At 40.2% G+C, this 20627-nt stretch overlaps 1 long non-coding RNA gene across 1 annotated transcript; it reads right to left on the bottom strand.

The window, feature by feature from the left end:
• Positions 1-1886: 1886 nt before the first annotated feature.
• LOC120433051 lies at positions 1887-7892 on the bottom strand. The gene is made up of 3 exons (XR_005608278.1): positions 7441-7892; positions 2655-2858; positions 1887-2565 (listed from the first exon to the last, which is right to left on the bottom strand). It is a non-coding gene; the product is annotated as an uncharacterized LOC120433051 (long non-coding RNA).
• Between the last annotated feature and the right edge of the window lie 12735 nt (positions 7893-20627).

The raw sequence follows: 20627 nt of genomic DNA, 5'->3' as shown, positions 1-20627 counted from the left end.
ATTTTCCAGCTCTTGTGAGGTTAAAGAAGATAAAAAAGTTTATTTTCTGAGGAGTGGTGTCGATGACAGGCAGCTGAAACATCAGGATATACAGTATGCTGTGTATTTTTACTTTGGAGTCTGTACACTTTCTTAGCTTGAACACGTTTGTGTATGTTTAAGACTTTCTTCTCACATCTTTTTGTATTTGAAAGCCAAGTTCGTTTTCCCAGCTGGTTTTAAATCTCTCAGATGGCGAGGGTTGCGAGTGGTAGGTTTGGCATATGTAGGAGATTAAACTGTCTTCATAAGGCTGCTGTGTATTACTGAGATTCACTTTCAAATCCTGTGAAAATACACTGTGTGACGAGGCGATTTTCAAAGAATACAAAGTGCTTATGTTGTAATATGTTTGTCTCATATGCAGGACACAGTGTATAATTGATCTGGTGAATGAAACCAAATTATATATTTACTCTTACCTGTTTTCTACTGAGATGAACTTACTTCTTCTAAAATGACTTTTTACAAGAGTTGGGTGGGTAAGCTGTATTGTAGATTTTGATTTTTTGTGTAATTTTTTACTCGTATTTACTTGATTTTTAGGTTGAACCATTGAGGAAGCTTTACAGCTTTGACAACCTTAAAGCAGAAACTTTAAGCCCCAAGTGACGATGAAAATATTTGAAATATTGCACACTTTCTTGTTCAAACTCAGTTTGAAAGCAATGTTTTTATAACTTCATTGTAACTGTCATCAAACATCCAACATGTCCAGTTCATGCATTTATGGTTGTTTTTACTTCTTCTTGCATAAAAATGATTGAAAACCACAGGGATACCATAACATCATGTCATTTTCTTGTATTACATAAGTTTTTAAAAAATCCTTTTTACTGCTCAGAAACTGAATTATTGACTGTGAAGTTGGGTGTTTTTCAAACGATGAACACCTGAACTGCACACAAACACTGTGAGAGTCAAGACAGAACGCATGTATGTGTGTGTCTGTGTGTGTGTTGAGGGGAGGTGTTGGGTGATGGATGTACTTTGAGGTGCTCCCCCATCCCTCCTCAGATGTTTTCCTGCTCTTCATTTGATGTCGATGTTCTTGGAGCACTTCCCGGTTGACGCCGTCGAAACGCTCGGTCGCTTTGATCCTGTCTCTTCTTCGCCGTGTTGAAGTTTGTGTTTGTGCACAGCGAGCAGAGTTTGAGCTCACAGACGCTGCAAAAATCCTGCTTAACCTCCACTTTACACACATAAATCCCCCCACTCTTTTTCTGTGTGGAAAAACCATCGTCAGCTCTTTACAGGAGCAGGGGTTAGTCTTTCTGTCTGCACGTTTTAAAGTGTTTAAACTGTTCGGCAAACATTTGCACATGTGTTAAAACGCTGCAGCTTCTGCGGCGTGTTGGTTCAGTAACCGCAGAGTCAGTGTCTTCCTCTGTAAACGAACTCTGCTTTTCCTCTTTGAGCAAAGCCACATTTAAATCTTCAAATCAGTTTAAACAGAAACTGTTTGCCAGCTGTAGGTCTGATTTTTGTAGGGAGGCGAGTTGAGTGATCTGACGCTGCACCACTGTGAGGATCCTTGGGGTCTTTTTTGACTACGATATGAACGAGGAGTCTTCCTCACACACAAAAGTCAGTCATGGAGTTCCACAGGGCTCTGTGTTGGGACTAATACATGCTTCTCTTAGCTAACATTATTAGAAAATATTGCATACATTTCATTGCTATGCAGATGACACCCAGCTTTATTTACCCATGAAGGGAGATGATGGAGTTAAACTCCAGGCATGCCTTAAAGGTGGTAAAGCCTGATTGACTTGTAATTTACTTCTAAATTCAGAAAAACCAAGATTATTGTATTTGATCAGTAATCAGGCCCCATCTTATCTTAATGTACCATATGTACCATATCGCCCCATTAGAGCACTTCACTATCAGACTGCAGGCTTACTTGTTGTTCATAGAGTATTTCAAAATAGAATGTGAGGCAGAGCCTTCAGCTTTCAGGTCCCTCTTATGTGGAACCAGCATATTTGACCAGCTGGGACTGAAGGACTGACAATGAGGTGGAGGTATTTTGGCGGCATTACGGGGACCTAGATAATATCTTTCTCATCCTTTCTTCCTTCTTTTTAGACACTTTTCAAATTCAACTGTGGCAAAAACATGAGGTGAGATGGTCTCCTCTTTTTCGCCACCCACCTAATCAGGCGACCGGCACACGCACCCACTTCCCCTCTTCACCCCTTTCTTCATTATCCACTCCTCATTTAACCTTTAAACTCCTGTAAACTGGACATTTTGGTCATTAAGTAATAGAGGAACTTACTTTTATGCGACCTCTTTAGAAGACAGTGATTCGCTACGTGAGCTCAGACTAATACACTGAAACATTTTTATACAACACATACAGGCCACGTTTCTCAGTCATTCACATTCAGAATGAAAAGACACATAATCTTTCACAGTAAATATAAAGAAACCTTCAGTTTTACCCCGTAGGTGTTATTTTTCTCTGCTTTCAGGCACTCAGGTCACTCCATGCTCTTTACTATGTGATAAAAAGTAATTCTAAAGAAAGAGAGAGAACGTGTGAGAGGGAAATGTCAAATATTCTGGATATGGGAGGAATAACTGAGACGGAGGAGTCTATTTCTGACCTCAGAGGAGATGGGAGATGAACGTTGCTGCCGAACCTTCAGTGTCATGACCCGTAATCGTCCAATCTGCCGAGCGCCGGGCGGAGTGAGCGCCGAGTGCTGAGCTGTTTGTTGTTGTTCTGGGTTGGAGGTCGAATGTGTGAATAATCCAGCGCTGCACCGAGAGCCGGCCTGATGGCTGATATCCAGGAGCTTCCAGCTTCTCTTTCAAATGCAGAGAAAAAAAAAGTTTTCCATTTATAAATATGTAGGCAGTCTGCAGGATGAAAAATAAAACCAAACCCAAAGCACAAAAATAAAATCTTACAAATGGTTGGAACGAGTTTGCCACACATTAGTTTTCATATTTTAAACATTGGATCACTCTGAGTAAACACTTCACTCTTATTTTACTCTTATATTACAACAATTATTTGCTAGGAGGCAGTCTGAGAACAGAGACAGTCTGAAGTTACCTTTATGTTTACACAACAGCCATCAACTCACTGCACTCGTGGTGTCACAGCTCTGTTGATCTAACATGTTAAACAGCCACAGCCTAAGAAAATTATCAATAAACACTGAATGCTTTGGCATGACAAAACCTAATGACTAATGTTTTGTGCTCACATAAAATATTTCCCCTCATGTGCTCACATGAAGGGAAACAGTAGCTGGAGACCACAGCACATCCAAAATTATTGCAAACGTGTACAAAAAACTTGCAGTGTCATTGCCTTTTAAATGGTTGCTTCAAAGTCGGGGACCGACTGCAGCATCAAGACAGTGATGAAACAGCAATAAGACAGGAGGCAGCTATCGGTCTGTGATTGGCTGGGGACAAGTTGGTAAATATAATGCAATCTGTTGGCAATCCAGTGGTGATTAACACTAATAAATCACAGAAAATAGTAGATCCGTTGTCATCTTCATACAAAAAAAATCAAAATAACTACTTCCGTTTAGAGTCTAGGCAGAAACTCATAGATTTAAAACATCATTTCAGAAATTCCTCCAGGAACAACAACGTAGTTGCATCAAAACAAAGATTTAAATGCAAAATGACGAGAAGCTCGACAACAAAGGTTTAATCATAAAATGTTTCTTAGTTGAAAATTGTGTGGAATGTATTTATGTATGTATGTGTTTTTCACATTATATGTTTTAATTTAATCAATAGTAATTTTCCACTTCCTGGTACAGAAGCTTTGAGGTAGATAACACACTGAAAAAATAATTCTCCAGTGAACATGAAGCAGTAATTTTTCAGTAAAATATATGAAAATATATAGGATCAAAGGTTTTTTTAATTAAAATAATAAATGATCAAAGAAAATGTGTTTGGTATAAACTCAATGTATACCAATCAAGTAAGTTTCACTTACGAAATACTTAAATGTCACATTTTAACAAAATTACATGTAATCAAATTAAAGTCAGAATTTTTCTTGTTTGGTGTCTTTGGTGGGATTGTGCACTAAAAAAACAATCTTTTGTATGTAAACATATTCATAGAAAAATGAAAAAAAAACAATGTAAGTTCAAATCGATGTTTTGGCGAGAGCGTGTTGATTCGAAGTGATGATGAACATGGCGGGAAAAGTTCTTTATACATAAGGTGACTCTAAAAGACTTCATTGCAATAGAACAATATACTTTTTATTTTTCCTGCTCTGTAAACCTGAAGACATTAGTAAAACATAAAAAAATTAAGGCAACGGGTTGCCTTAATTTTTTTATGTTGATGAACTTTAAGTACCGAGTTTTAGTAAACTGGAAACTTTAACCCTTTAAGACCGGTTGGAGCAGGCACGCTCCATTTTGCGTAACTATTTTTAAATCCCTGTAGAACTGCAACCACATAAGCTAGCGCAATAAATTTTTTTGCATATGAAACTGGAGAAGTTGTACTTCAATTTTATGCCATCAGCTTGTCCTAAGTCATGGTTTCCTTCCACATATGGCCTTGCAAAAATTTCGTAAAAAGCATTTGCAGCGACAAAAACATAATATTCCAGAAACACGCTTTGCCAATCCGATCAGCTGTTCATAACACTTCCTACGTTGGAACAGACATTAGCGCGAACTATCGTATGTCCGCCATTACCTGCCCGAAACCGGAAGTGACGTCATTTTTGCGGAAAATGTAGTTTTTTACTTTCAGGGCCTTATAAGCCTATACTGGTGTTTTTAAAAGTCATGTTTGACTTCATGCTTTTCTGTATAGTTTCTGGCTTAGAACTCAAATTGCACTGCTGGAAATAGTTTATTTTGATGCACATGCTGGTTTTTTGGGGTTTTTTTTGCAAGTTTGCATTATAATATTTATTTTCGGTTTTCCGGCGGTATATAAAAATTGGTGTATCTCAAAAATAAAACTATGAAGACACTCAAAATAAATTTCCTGTGATGGGAAACTATTTTGTGCGACTTTTTTGCATTTACAGTTTTGAGTGTAAAACAAACTAAAATGATTTTCAATTTTTTTGTAGTTTTTTGCACTTTTTTGCAATTTATGTAGTTACTATGGACTTAATGCATACATATTATTAAAATTTTGGATATAATGGTTGTATTGATGTTAAGCAACTTGGCACTACAGCATGCAAAAATATAAAGATAAGCTCTGGCGGACTTGGCTCTATGGTAGGTCTTAAAGGGTTAAACATCAGCTTTATTCTTCACTTTCTTAATCATTCTTAGTTAAACAAAAATCAAACATCAGGACTTTGGAAAACTCAAAAACATGAAATGTAAAACTTGATAAAACTAAAGTAGCCAATAGTCGCAGTAACACTGAGTTCTGCTAAATCAAGGCCTTAAATTTTTTCTTTGGTTCAGCAGTATTGTCTTGGCATCTTCCAGTAACCCACTGTGCTATTAATGTTCAAGGCATGTTAAAATAAAGAATTTATAAAAGATATTAAATGTTAAAGGCGATATGAAAGAATCATTATAGGTGTCAGCAGTGATGGGAATAACGGCGTTACAAGTAACGGCGTTACTAACGGCGTTACTTTTTTCAGTAACGAGTAATCTAACTAATTACTATTCCTATCGTTACAACGCCGTTACAGTTACTAACAAGGAAACGTGGTCCGTTACTATTTTTCAACAAACAGACGGTTGAAACTGTGTTCAGCTTACCGTATCTTATATCAGTTGCACGGAAGTAGCTGACTACGTAAGTAATCTGGACGCTACAGCTTTAAGCAGCTGCGCGCTCCCGCGGATGGTAATCACGATCACTGTCTAGCACAACACCTGGAGCTCAGGGGGCAAAACAATCGAGTGCTGCTGTTTGACTGAGGAAGAATAAAGTAGTCGTGGTAAGTCAATCACGTGACCACTTAAAGACAAAGCAACACGGTGATATATACCAGTTTTTAAATTGTGTCGATAGGCCACGTAAAACCAGAGTCATGATAAACAAGATATACGCGGCGTTTTTTCCTCAATAGTTTCGCCACGTTAGCGCTAGCAAGCACTCTCTGCTTATGAGCAAAAAACAAAACAAAACAGGGGAAGTTTTAGGAGTGACGGCGAGAGAGAGAGAGAGAGAGAGCAGAAAAAGAGAGAGAGCGAGTTTTGAGATGTGAGATTTGTGACGTTTAGCGTGTTTGGAGTGTGTAGTTAATGTGTTGTCTTGTGTAGTTAGTGTGTAGTGTTGTGGATAGTTTTGTGTTGTGTGTCAGAACAATGAGGTGACTGCTGTCTCCAGGTAGAAACAGCAGTGATACACCTGCTGCTGTCAGACCTGCAGGTATCAGGCTGTGATGTTCTCCTTTATAGTGGACACAAAATATTTTTTTGGAGTGGCACAAATAATTTGTGTGGCATCTTATTGAAGAACAGCTGATTGTTCTGTAAATAGTTTGAAATGGTTGTTTAAAAAATCAAGGTAAAAAGTAAATGAATGCCAATAAATTTGTTGTTTGCAAAACTTGTGCATAGGATTTTAAAATTGACAATTAATATTTGCATTTGAAGTTATGAAATATGATTCATTAAACATGTTTGTGGTTGTTGCAGTAAAAATATAACTTTTTCTACTCTGATTTTATGTTTTTTGTCTGATTTTAGATCAATTCTGGTTATACAGTATGACAAAATGAGAACATGACTGTAAATTCAGGCACGTGAGGTTGTGCTAAAAAGAATGATACCAAACAAGACAAAGCAAATAGTTTTTAAAGGTAAAATGTGGAGGGAAAATCAAGAGTAGTAAAAAAATGGCCAATTATACCCTGGACCCCAGAGGGTTAAACGTTCTTTTTTTTTTTTTTTAAGTAACGCAATAGTTACTTTTCCAAGTAATTAATTACTTTTAGAATCTTGTAACTCAGTTACTAACTCAGTTACTTTTTTGAAGAAGTAACTAGTAACTATAATTGAATTACTTTTTCAAAGTAACTTGCCCAACACTGGGTGTCAGAAACACAAACATATGTTTAAAAAGGTATTTCAGTCACTTGAGGGTCTCCCTTGAAAAAGAAGTTTTTCTAATCTCATTGGGATTTTTCTGGTTAAGTAAAGGTTAAATAAATAAAATAAAAATTGTTTTTACTTAAGTTGCATAATAATTAAAGTTTAAATAACTCAGACAGGAATAAAATGTCAAAGGAGCTCAAATTTTTTGATTACCGAGAACTTTTTTAAGAATTTTAAGTTTACTGTTTATCTACTTTGAGTATTCGGGTTTAGAGTTTAACCTGCCTGAGCGCAAAGATAATTCCTCCGCTTAATAATAAGCTGCTCCCAGAGACCGGCTCAGACATTGCTGCTTAAAACAGCCAAGTTCACTCACCTTCCAAAGTCCCAGCTCACAAACGGCGTCATCAGATGTTTCCTTCCTTTGACCCAAAGCGGCTGCCGGTGTCAGAGCGCTGTTTCCTTCAGTGTAATCTGCCTTCGGGAGGCCCGAACACGCAGCTCCGTGGCTTCGCTGACAGCCAAACACACCGACACATTATCTGCTTTCTGATAACACAATGAGAAAAATATTCAGTGGAGCACATCAACCTCTCGCCTCAGCATTTTCTTTTCTTGTTTGACGCGCCGCTCCTCATTCCTCCACCGCCACCCTCCTCTCTCGCGCTCTGTGAAAGGATCTGGAAATCTCTGAAATATTTAACACACATTACAGTGAAAAAAGAGAAAAAGGTGCATTTATTTCGGCGTGCGTCTCAGGCCAAAGCTAATGAAAAGATTCCCTGACTTCGGCATTTGAGCCTGCGTGTAAAAAAGTCAAAGAAAAATGGGATCTTTCAGCGCTGCTATTTGTTTGCTGTATCAAAGAGCTGCACACTCTTTCCCCTTTTCTTTCTGATCTCATTTAGCCTCATCTGAAATGAGTTTGGTACTTACACATGTAACTATCTAAATTCAATTTTCTGTGGATATTTCTAATGTACTGCATGCATTAAAAAATGTATTTGCACATACGCAAGCAGTGCTGAATTGAAAAGCGAAACTCCTTCAGTCGGGCTTATTACCCTCATGCCTGGACTCAGGCAGGGAGCAATTAATCATATTTTTGCTTTGGGTTAGAATACTGATTTCCATCTCTGCACAAAGGAAATGTAATATTTTCAGAGCTGGAAATTCATCCAGCAGTAGGTACAGTTTGGCTCAGAGGCTTTCTGCTCCCCGCTGAGCCGAGTGCCATAAAATAATGTGAGAGGAGCTGGAAGACAGAGCGGCTGCTGCTCAGCTGGACGCTGGAAATGAACCGGCTGTCTCTCCGCCTGCCCATCTCTCCATCTGGGTGTTATTTTTTTATTTAATACAGTGTGTTACTGCGGGGCGGCGACTGCATTACACCGCCACGTGAAAAGCCCGACTAGAAAGATGTGGGGAAGGAATCAGGCTGAGGTTCATCCACGGACCGTTCGTGTCTGCATCAGGAGGAGGCACAGCTGCATTTTATTCACAGCGATTTGAATCGTTTTGTGATCGAATGTGTCTGAATGTGCAGGTTACACACGTCCATCCAACTGCATCCACAGACTGCTGGGGTGCATCACACAGATACCTGCTAATTAGTGCTCAGTGACTAATAAAATACCATTTTTCCTCAGAAAACTGGAGCACAAACACAGTGGAGAGGTCCAGTTCAGTGACTCTAATTAGCTCCAATTAGTGACTCCAGTGGGTGTTGAATTCATTAATCCACCTTAAGAAAACGTCTCTCCTCCTCAGTGCACTGTAGTAGTCACAGCTCACAGACTTTGTGAGTCGTGACTGCGTTTCTCTGCAAGCTCATGTGGTTGTTATTTTACATCCCAGGTTCAAGGTGTGCTTTTACGTGACATTTATGACCTCAGCCACACGTCTACACCGTGTATGTGCGCTCTTACAGTGTTTTTTATCATAAGAAATGTTGGTAGTTTTTAACAGGACCTTAAAAAGCAGCAACACACAAAGAGCCGGGCTTTCCGCTGTTTGTTGTCTTAACTTCACTTCTCTGAAAAATGTCATTTATACTGTAAAGTGCAGTAAACGGAACCCTGTTTAGCTACGGGTCTATGATCTGTCAAACATGAGCCAGAAGGAAGATTTCTGTCATGAGGTAGAAGTTCCAGTCAGTTTTTGCAAATTGCAACAAACACGACATCACAGTTCAATAAAGATATTTTAAGTTACCAAAAGCTACTGGATTAGTTACAGATGCTTGCAAAACAAACCATTTCTTCACTTTAAATGAAACCCTGCAATGAATCTTTTGCACATAAAACACGCAAACTTCAGGAATCTCTTTCTGGCACCGGTCAGCTAGCAAAGCTTACGCCTCAGTGACGCTAATGTTAGCCTGTGATGCGCGACTGTGATCACGTCCATAGAGAGGTTTTTATCAAAAGTTTCATAATTTACAAGTGACTCTTTATCTGTTTGCAAAGAACAGACACAGTTTGACGTCATCAAATTAAAAATTCATTTTAAGAAAAGAGAGATGATTTTTCATGTTTTTTTTCCAGGTTAGAAGTTTTTAAAATTCAGCAAATAGCAAAAACTAAAAGATTTTGGGCCTAATTTTGCTGCGTATGTTTGTTAAACGTGATCACTACACTGTGCTGCCTTCTCGTTTTCTTTCAGTCAGCTGTTTCCATTTGTACATTGTTTATTTATTTATTTATTTGGTTTGGTCATTATTTATTCCATTTAATTGTTAATAAAATTTTCCTTATAACTTTATTGCTTTTGCTTTTCATTGTGATCATGATGTTTATGTGAGTTTTGTGTCTTTATTTTGTGTTTTCTAAGATTTTGTGTTAGCACTTTCAGTCGACTCGTGTTGTTTTAAATCTATGACAGGAACAGAGGTGTCTGTGGAAAATCATTCTTTCTGACTCTTAACGTTATACCATAATCTAAAATATGATAACATAAATTTGTCAGAGGAGTCACCCCCTGGTGGCCATTAGAAAGAACGCAGATTTAAGCCACTCAGACCTGGAAGCAGTGGTCGTGTCCAAATTCATGGGCTGCATCCTCCTGAGGTCGGGTAGGCCGGAAGTAAACGGCTGTGGAATTGGACGGTCTAGCCTTCTGATTGGCGTCACCGCTGTCTCGGTGGAGTTTAATAAACTCGGCCGTCTGCTCCTTGCTATCTAAAATATAACAGGACACTGGCATAAATTCTCGACCATCTCACACTTCTGTTTAATCAGTTTTCTGTTTGACGTTTATTCAGCTGTGTGAAAACCAACCGGGGGATTAATAAAGTTTTATTTTATCTAATCTAATCTAATAACTTTAATCTCAGCCAAACCGATTTACTCACGAACAAACAAAACACTGAAAAAAGCCAAACAATAGCATTTTTAGGTTGTCTAAGTGACTTATATATTACGTTTAACCTGAGTAGCGAATCTGAAAATGATGTGCCGGGAGTTGTACCGTTCTCGGCGGCTTCAGTGACCCTCGAGCTCCCGGGTAACTATCGAGCTGGTCGAAGCACTTTTGCAAATATGTGATGTCTTGATAAACCGAGCAGATATTTTATGTTTACACAGCTACATTCTCACCTGAAAATATGTTAAAAGTTTATTTTGTGACTCAGAAAGATTAGTAAGAGTAATTTTAAAACTTAGTAGCGGCTGCCATTGTTGGAAACTGGAGTTTGGCTGGGCCGTGCTATGAATTCTGGGATATGGTGGGGCACGAAGGACACACCCGACCCATCCTTCAAAATCGGGGAAAAGGAGGACGCATTTGTCGGCTGCATTCGGAGGAGTCTACGAATTTGGACAGCCTTCGTCACGTCGCTGTGACGTAATCGGTCTACAAATGCGGCCTCAGGAGGATGCAGCCCATGAATTTGGACATGACCAGTGTGTGTTTCACTGTCCAGTCTTCGTGCTCATCCTGACAAAGTAACCAAAAAGAAAAAACAGCACAAAGTAAACAACGCTGTGTTTAATTTGACTGACAGCATTATTGTTTTTACTTTTTCCTTCAGTTGTTCCACAGATGTCACAATAATATTCCTACCATATGAATTTTTGTGGCAGCTTTTCAGGCTCTTATTTTATTCCACAGGGATTCTGCTTTTTATTTAAAAGCACTTTCACAGGTGTGCTGCTCAGGTGTCCACATACTTTTGGGACTGCGGCGTAACGCGCAGTAAAGTGAAGGATGTCGAATCCCTGAGCCGTTTCTGTCTGTCGGAAGCATCAAATCACTCGCTTCGCTTTGAGTGAAAGTTTGCGAGACTCTCAGTCGAGCCGTCAGTCAAGGATGCGACAGGTAAGACAGGTGTGTTCACTCACACACACACACACACATTCACACACACTGAGTAGTAGCAGCCTGGCTGCAGATCCTAAAGGTTGCTTCTCTTTAACGGCATCTGCAAACTTTTCAACTGCTGCTTTTAATTGCACTTTTAATTTTCAGTTTGAAGTTTGAAGGCAGCGGTTTGAAATGAAAATGCAGAACAAGGTGAGACCTTCTCAAGGTTCTTCTCATTTCAAACTCCTCCCATTACAGGTTTATTAAAATTTGAGTGAATAACGGATGTTTTCTAGCCATTAGCAGGATGTCAGATAGACTTTCAGCTGCTGGAGTATTGTGCGACGTGCCCTTGGTGTTCAGCTGTGCGAGCGCTCGCAGAGAAGGACCTGCGCTGCTTCTAAACAGGAAATGAAAACATACAAAGGCAGGTCTTTATTTCCATGTTTATCACCTTGAGTCTGGATCAGCGGTGGATGAAAACGTATAAAGCATCAGAGCAGGAAAACAAAACAGAGCAAACACACACACACCTGCATGTCTCAGTTTTTTCCTTTTCTCCTCGGTGAAAAGCTCGGTTGTTGTTGTTCCACTGTTGAATCACTTTTTTGACACCCAATCATTTTGCCCCTGTATCACTTCCAAAATACATATGAGAGAAAATAGCTGCTGTGTTCCTCGGCTCAGCAAAACAACAAAGGAGCGGGTCCTTTTGCAGATATGAGGTGTTCGAGTTCAATTTCAAGTTTATTTGTAAAGTTCAATTTTGAACAAATTTTCAAAGTGCCTTATATCTGAGTTTATGCACACACACACACACACACACACACACACACAAAGTTTAAACATGTCAGGAAGAAGAAGGAGTAAATGAGACCGCGCCGAGTGGACGGTAGTTTCATCAGTTTGTTAAAAGGCGTTGCGTCTTCAGAGCGGCTCCTCTGAACGCTGCCTGAAGTCATTTATGTTTTTCTCACACAACACAGTTTCAGTTTGTGAAAGAGTCACAAAATGTATAGAACAGAGTTAATGAACGAAAACTAAGAGGGACGCCCAGTGTTTCTTATGTCCAGCAGGGGGCGACTCCTCTGGTTGTGAGTCTGGGGGAAAAAACGACCCTTCTGTTCTCTGTCCTGATGAGTTTATGATCTCAGTTGCTTGTTTAAAGTCTTCATGACTACAACAAGATATTTATTTATGTATTGGGTAAAGAAAGAGGTTAAAAAAGGAGCTCCTTCAGGGCGGAGCTGAAGTGTTTGCTACTACTTTTATTTCTTTTCATTCTGCATTTTTCTGCTTTATTATTTTTAAACTGCAAGTAACTGTTTTTGCTCTTTTCTTATGTTAAGAGTCATATTTTACATTTTTAAATGCTCTTTTATTATCTTAATGCCTTTTATAGCTCATAAAACAGATTAGGAATTGTTTTGTTACAGATATTACTGTGTGAGTGTCCTTCAGTCTCAGCCTATTTGCATGTCCTGCAAAAATGTCTTAACCGTAATGATGCAAAAAAGACAAAAAAATAACAGTTTGTTGTGGTTTTAATGCATAAGCAGGAAACTAAGAAGATCTAAGCATTTTTTAAGTGTTTTCATTTTGGCTGATCTTCCCTTCAAGATCGTCTTCTTGTGCACCTCTGGACTGAGATGTTTCACCCTGAGCTGCAGAGAGCAAACTTTCAGCTTTTTGGTATTGGCTTCACTTTTCAGACCTGGAAGATAAGACCAAGACAAAGTGCATTAAACCTGCATTTTTTTTATTAGCCACCAGGGGGTAATAACCGTAGTTACCTGTAGCTGAAGTCTTGAAAAAAACCTGTGTATGGGCTCAGTCGCTCATTTCAGGTCATATTGGTTAAAATATTTTGTCAGTTTTGTAAATTTTGGTCATTTTAAGTATTCAGTGAGGATTCTGCTGGATATGAGAAGTCGTTAGCCAATGAGAATAAAGTGTCACACCAAAAACGATGAGAGAGGGACTTTAGCCCAAGATGATGATGGCACTTGAGTTTTCAGAGCTACCTGAAGCCTGAAGTTAGCATTATCGTTCAACTAGAGAAATGAAAAAACTGAACCGAACCGAGGCCCCGCGTGTCGTCATAGAGGCTGCCGATTCATCCAGGAAGCAATCTGAGGAGGCTCTGGTCTGTTTTTTATGAGTTTGTCATGTTAACCAGTTCATTTTTTTTTTCCAGTTCTGCATTCCTCTCCATCCACAGACGCTGGGCTTTCCATCTGACAGTAAACTCACCACACTGCTGTTATTACAGGCAGTCCTATGTTTGCTGTTTTGACTCGAAGAAAGCAGGTGAGAGAATTTTATGTGAAATGATGTGTTAGATGAGGCGTGGATACGCAGAATCCAGTGTGGAAAAAAACAACGTTTTCTAACTCAAAGGAAAGTTAAAGGTAAGTGAGCGTCCAGTCAAACGTCTGCACTGAAGTGAGGAAGACGAGTCGCCTCTGACCAAACACACTTCTCCTCAGATGTACACAACACCGTCAGCCCATTAGGAGTTTTATAAACCAGCAGTCAAAACCATGAACTGGGTGAAGCTTTCTGAGAACGGGATTGATGTGGGCAGGTTTTTTTGTTCACCTGACAGCAGCAGTTTGTCTCCAAACTGAGCGGAGCAGGCTGCAGCAGTAATGGACCGAGCTCCCAGTCTGACTGCTGCTGCCTTCACATCAACTGATCATCATGTCAGACAGTTTCTACTCCATCAGGCTTGACTGCCAATCCAGAACAAAAACAGTGGGATGTGCCAATTAAAGCTGCCATTTCCACTCCTCCTGTCTAGTCTGAGATGTGTTCTACCTCAAAGAGGAACCTGATTTATTCATTTATTCACATTCCAGGGTAATACCTGGAGTTATTGCATAAAAAAATAAAAAAAAAAACCAGCCTAAACTTCAGATTCCTCTTTCATTCTGCACAGAGAAGCAGTTCCTTTATTTATCACCCACCTTTATTTCATTTGATCAAAATGTTCTGTTGCTCTCTTTCCCCGGCTCATCAGATGTCTGATCAAACTTTTAACCGTCTGATCAAAAGTGCTTTAGAGATTTCGGCGGCGCCGTGACGCGCGCACGCTAAGGAATCTTTTCAAGATTTTATTTTTTTCTGCCTTGTCTCCCGAGGGAATCAGATAACAGTAAAAGCAGTATGTACATCCCAGCAGCTGCACCGACTGCTGTCTGTGTGCACAGCTGCAGGCGGTCCAAAGAGTGAGCCGCTCCAGAGACGAGGCTTACAAACACAGCGTCAGTGGGGAGTGCTGTGGAAATACCCGGCCTGAATGAATACATAGATCAGTGCTGCCCTGCAAAGGCGGAGAACTCCAACGTGCACAAGCTGAGAAATAAAGTTGAAGCGCCCTCATAAAAAATGTGTTCTAGATATTTTATTCTGTGTAAAGCTGATTTTAAGATAAAAACCCAACCAAACATGTTCTTCTTCAGTTATAAAACAGTTTAAACTAAAAGATTTGATTGAACAAAATCACTTCTTAACTACCTCACAGGCCAGAAAATAAAGCCATGTCAAAAATACCAACAATTGCAGTTCCTCTAACATCCACTTGAGGCTTCAAAGGCGCATCATACTCAACAAAGTAATATATTAAACTTTTGTTGCTTTTCTTAAAAGTAATGCAGTGATTCCTCTCTTATTTTGTATTATTTTGATAGTTAGTTGTTCCTTGCTTTGCTTTTAGTTTTGCATGCCGAGTCTCATCATCTGTGATTTAGTTCAGCTGTGTCTCTCCAACTGTTTCCACTTTCCTGATTTTCCTCCTGTGGGTTTATATAGTTCTGTTCTCCCATCAGACCTTTGGGTCTTCCTCTTGCCTCAGTGTGTTTTTCCACTTTTTTGGTTCTGTAGTTTTCCATTTTCCCATTTTGGACTTTTTTAAACATTTAATAAACTTTCACTTTCAGGTCTTCTGAGTTTGTCTCCACGTCTATGCATTTCTGTCCTCCTGTGTTATGATGCACCTGTACACTCAATGGATGCAGCTTCTCACAGAGCTAGCCAGCATGAGCTGATAGTTACTGTAGTTACTGTAGTTACTGTACTTTGTGTTTAAACTGCTTCATTCTTATACAGGTTCCACTATTTAAGCTCCTCTGGTCTCCTAAAGTTACATCTCTGCAAGCCACTTTACAACCCACCTCCACTCCATCTCCTCTTTTTAGGGTTCTTTATGACCCAATGTCGTATTTGTCTCTCTTTCCACCTAATGGCTTCTTCGTGTCACTATAAAAGGTGCTGGGAGGTATGCAGCTACATATAAGTGACTGCAGATGGAATTATCAATCTTCTTTTGACTATAGAAGTCCTGACTGAAACAAATCCCTGCTTTCTTGTGCATTTCAAAGCATCCAGGCCCCTCGGGTCATCTAAGGATCAGAACTAAGCAGCTTTTATTTCCTGTGCTCCTCAGGTTGTGAATACCAGGGGTCTGCTGAAGCTGCCAGCTCATTTAAACCAGAGCTCCAAGTCTTCATGTTTACTGTGGCCTTCCAGTAATTGAGATGAGCTTCTTTGTGAAAAAAAAAAAAAAAGTCAAACTTAAATATAAATTCTTATACTTTTAGGATGCAAATTAAAGCATCTTTGCTTTTGTATTTTTAGGGTTTTGTTCTGGGTTTTTTTGCTCTTTGGGCTAATTTTTTTTATAATTGAAGCGAAGCGAAACTTTTCCTTATTTCCTGTCACATATCTGCTGTTCCTGAGGTCAGTGTATGCACAGCTGAGGCTGCTCTAAACATCCACACACTCTGCATGAAATCATAGAAAGAGGATATTATTTTACGGTACTCACAGACACAGCCAATCACAAGAAAGTTGGCTTAAAGGGGAGGGGTTAAACAGCTTGTTTCAGTCTCTCAGGATGAACTGAAAGGTGGCATCAGGGTCCAGTATCAGAAAAAGAAAGATTATTTTAAACTCTGAATCATGCAAAGCTACTCTGGAAAACGTGAGACATAAAAACTAAGAGGAGCTAAGACAAACTTCACTACAAACAAAAAAGTTTCAAATAAGCAGCGATATTACAAACCAATATCCCTGACTCACTTGCAGAGCTGGCCTCCGGTGGACATTTAAGGAACTGCAGCTGTGTTTAAATCTGATGTGAGGAGCTGCGATAGCTCACCTGGTTAAACAGGTAAACAACGGGCCAAAAACCGCAGGAGTGTGGCTTCAAGTCTGCTTCTCGTCCACTCTCTGTCCTAAATTTAAAAGACATAGCCGTAAACCTGGCGGGTTACAACACCGACAGTGACAGACACCTCGTGGGTATTTTCACTTTCACAAACTGACAGTTTGAGTCAGTAGCGGTTTTAGATACGGGCGACACGGGCGGTTGCCCGGGGCGGCATCGTGGTGGGGGGCGGCATCACGGGCATCGGCAAAAAAAAAAAAATTGCTGCCCCGACATCATGCCAGCGCATATTGGGGATGGCATAGGCACCGATCGGTTTTCTATCGCCCATTTGCTGGAAGTAAGGGCGCCCTCCGTTTGCGAGGTGCGCCTGCTACTTGCAGCGCAGGTAGGAGAGGGCGGGGCGGCGGGGGATCCTCTGGCTGGCTGGAGCAGCATCTAATAACCAACTCGCAAAATAAAACAAAATAAAAACAAACCAACAAACACGAAAACACCAGACATCATGATGCAGACTTATAATTTGCACCGATGTTTTTCTTTACACGAAAAGTGAGCGCGAGAGCCCTCGGTGCGCCTCCTCGCTGCTGAAGTCAAAGTAAACTTTGTCATCTCCGCTACATACAGTCCAGTATATAGAGAGACGAGACGACGAGGCTCCAGTTACAGCAGTGCAAGTAAACGAACAATAAATATTAAGAGTAAAAAAATAAATATACACTTTAGGACTCGGGGTAAAGGGATCAATAACAATTTAAAATGTATATTTTATATTTTGTTGATTTAAAGTGTCACACACAACCCGTTTTTAAAGTTTAAAAAAAAAAGAGAAAAGAAGAGGAGGAGTGTAGCGACTTCCACAGTCGCTAGAGGCCGGGGACTGAGCCTGTCTATTTGCCTGAGGCGCTGTCAACTTTACGCAATAATGCGAGAGGTGGAATTGCTTGCTTGTTTATTAAAGTGCTTGAAAAGTTTACAGAGCAATGTGATCGGCTCGCGATTCAAACTCTTAAAACATCACAGGCTCTAATCAGGTCAACAAAAACTACGGCTACCAGCCCTCCTCTCTGTCAAAATCAAACAAGTGAAAGACAGACTGACAACGCCCTCTTAATGTCACCGCTAGCACCCACGTGACTCCCGTTACACATCACCATAGCAACCAAACAAATGAAAACCCAGTGATCATTAAAATTCAATACATTTAATTATGGCTCCTAGAAGGAGAAACGAGCAAAAGATACAGGTAAGCAGATGTGTCATTGGATAATGGCAGGTCATGTATCCTAAAACATTAAGAATCAGAATACTTTATTCATCCCTAAGGAAATTATGTGGGTTACAGTTGCTCCGAGAAGAAATGGTAAAAATAGTAACAGTAACAGACTAAACTCCAAACAATATATGCAATAATATAATATTAATTAGTCAGTGTCAATTGTTGATTTGTCCTGTTCTCATTGTATGACGAATTATGTGTTTAGTAGCCGTTTCCATACTATGCATACTCTCTCTCTTCATATGTGTGCGTGTTGTGTGTGTGTGTGTGTGTGGGGGGGGGGGCAGAGGGCGTGTTCGCCCAGGGCGCCAAACAGTCTAGGACCGCCACTGGTTTGAGTTTTCGAACAACGACTGAGGCTAAAATGAAAAATTCCCATAAGGATCATGGGATTATCGCTCTCACACTTAAAGGTTGCCATCTTTGGCTTCACAGCTGTGGAGCTGTCACTATCTGAATTCGAGGAACGTAAGAAGTTAACGAAGCATACTTGTGACGCCGCCTGCTACCAACAACAGAAAAACTCGCCTCATTGCCCCCCAGCTGAAACTTTCATCAGTGCTAATGTTCATTAACGCTGGAAACACTGTGCACCCACTCTGCAGCGGCGTTTCTTAACAGTAAATATATTTATGAGGCCTGACCTGTACAGTCACACCACGATCGCTCATTATCCCAAAAACTCGCTCAGCTTTTCTGCTCTCACTGTCGTGTCCCTGACATGAGGACACTTTCACTCTATAATAAAGCTCTTCATGGCTCATAATTGCCTCTCATTACCTCCCCATTTATCTGCCTCCCGTCTCCTTAACGGGATAAGAATCAATCAATGGGCGCTTGTCTCTGCAGCGCTGCTGCTGCTGCTGCAGTTGGAGAGAAAATGGCGAGCGGTGGCAGCAGCAACGGCATTGCGGCGGCAGCGGTGGTGGTGTGGGTTGAGGAGTGGATTAGGGCCACCGCCCGGAGCTGCTGTGATGACACCATACAATCCTAATGGGCTTCTTCACGCCGCGCTCACCTAATCACCCATATCAAACCCTCTCACAGAAGAGCTGCAGCTTCTTATTTATTTGATTTCACTCACATTAAATTATATAGGATTTCGAAAAGGGATTAAATTTTTACACTTGTAAGAAGCCTGAGCCACTTAATTAAGGCTGAAAATAATACCGCAATTATTTTTGCAGAGGTTGAGAATGGAATTTTTATGGCCTCGGAGTATTTAGTTAATTATGATGTTGCACTCTGACTGCTAATTTCTGCTCAGAAACTTTCCAGCATTTTTGTTATGTGACTGAGGAGCTTTTATTTTTTATTAAATCTGCTGTGACTGCGAGGCCATTGTTATGCAGACTGTTGTTTATCAGTGCTGTTGCTATCAGTAACACAGCTCATCATTCACTGCCATATTGTTCCAACAAACAATGGATCTGTGTTTGTGGCGTGCGGTACAGAAATCTGATTTACCGATCAATGGGCTCGATGGTTTTGTCTTCCACACAATGAGGCGTGATGAGACCGTGACAAGCTGAAGGTGAAACAATGGCAGCAAGCACTTTTCTGCTTTACCTGTGTGTGTGTGTGTGTGTGTGTGTGTGTGTGTGTGTGTGTGTGTGAGAGAAGGTTTTCTTTCTTTCTTTTTGCGCCATCTGCAAAAATAAAACTTATTGTTCTCAACTGCATCTTCAAACACAACAGACCATCAATAAAAGAGTTTCTAAGCTGCAGGCTTCTGTGGTGAAGTTTCAAGGCTCACACCTGGGACTTGGTGAATTGTACAGGAGCATTACTGGATTCTAAAAGACTATAAGTAAATAAACTACAGTCTGATTGGGTGGTGGACAGCTAATGCAGTTCAACCTGGAGAAATCAACAGAAAGAATCGGCGTAAAAACTTTGTCAAAAAAATATAGTTCGGAATAAAAGTGATACTGTACATTATTGTAAATAGAAATGAGAGTTGTTAGTGGTGTTGCTGTGGTAAGTGGAGACAGAGATTAGTTAAAGGGGATCCAAGTAGGGCTGGGCCATATCATACCGTTCACGGTAATACTGGTGTAATTTTGGGCAACGATAGGAAAATGAAATATCGCGATAGAATATGGGTAAAACGCGCATGCGCAGTGCCTATGTTTACATACGCACATGGCAGCGACGCAGAATGAGAAGGACGAAAGTGGATCATTAAATGAAACGGATGAACCAGAATTGGTTTGTAAAAATGCTGCAACTTCAGTGGTGTGGAACTGGTTTAGCTTTCGTTCCTCAGATACACAACAAAGCACTATTTTTGGTAGAGCATGCTAGCGGGCCGTCGTTATTACCGTGTTGTTTGGAAAATACGGCACACTTAAAATCAATCCTTTGATTTTTCTGAAAATCGACAGTGCCCCTTATAATCCCGTGTGCCTTATGTATGAATTCTGGTTGTGTTTACTGACCTCGAAACGATTTTATGTACACGGTGCTCGAAAATCTGTCAAATGTTTTAGTACGACTTTGCTAAGCTACGAACCTGCACCGCTTGATGGATTGTCGGAGCAATACGGCTATCGTAGGCAGGAGCCTCGCGGAGTGATACGTACTGTGCTTCAACATAATATTACCGTATTGTGTGTGTATAACCTCTTGGTTATGCTGAGGATATGTCGGCCAATTTCCACTGGAAATGCCTTTTGGTTAAACTGTCAGCAAGGAATTTGCACTGTTGAATTTTTATATAACTTTAATGCACATAAAAAACAGCTGCTTGTTTAAGTGAAAATACATTGATGGGGTTTTTTGCACTAATAAAGTTGTGGAGTTGTAAAGT

This window comes from Oreochromis aureus, linkage group 2 (assembly GCF_013358895.1).
Source record: "Oreochromis aureus strain Israel breed Guangdong linkage group 2, ZZ_aureus, whole genome shotgun sequence".
Taxonomy (NCBI): Eukaryota; Metazoa; Chordata; class Actinopteri; order Cichliformes; family Cichlidae; genus Oreochromis; species Oreochromis aureus.
This window is presented reverse-complemented; position numbering and strand designations above follow the sequence as displayed.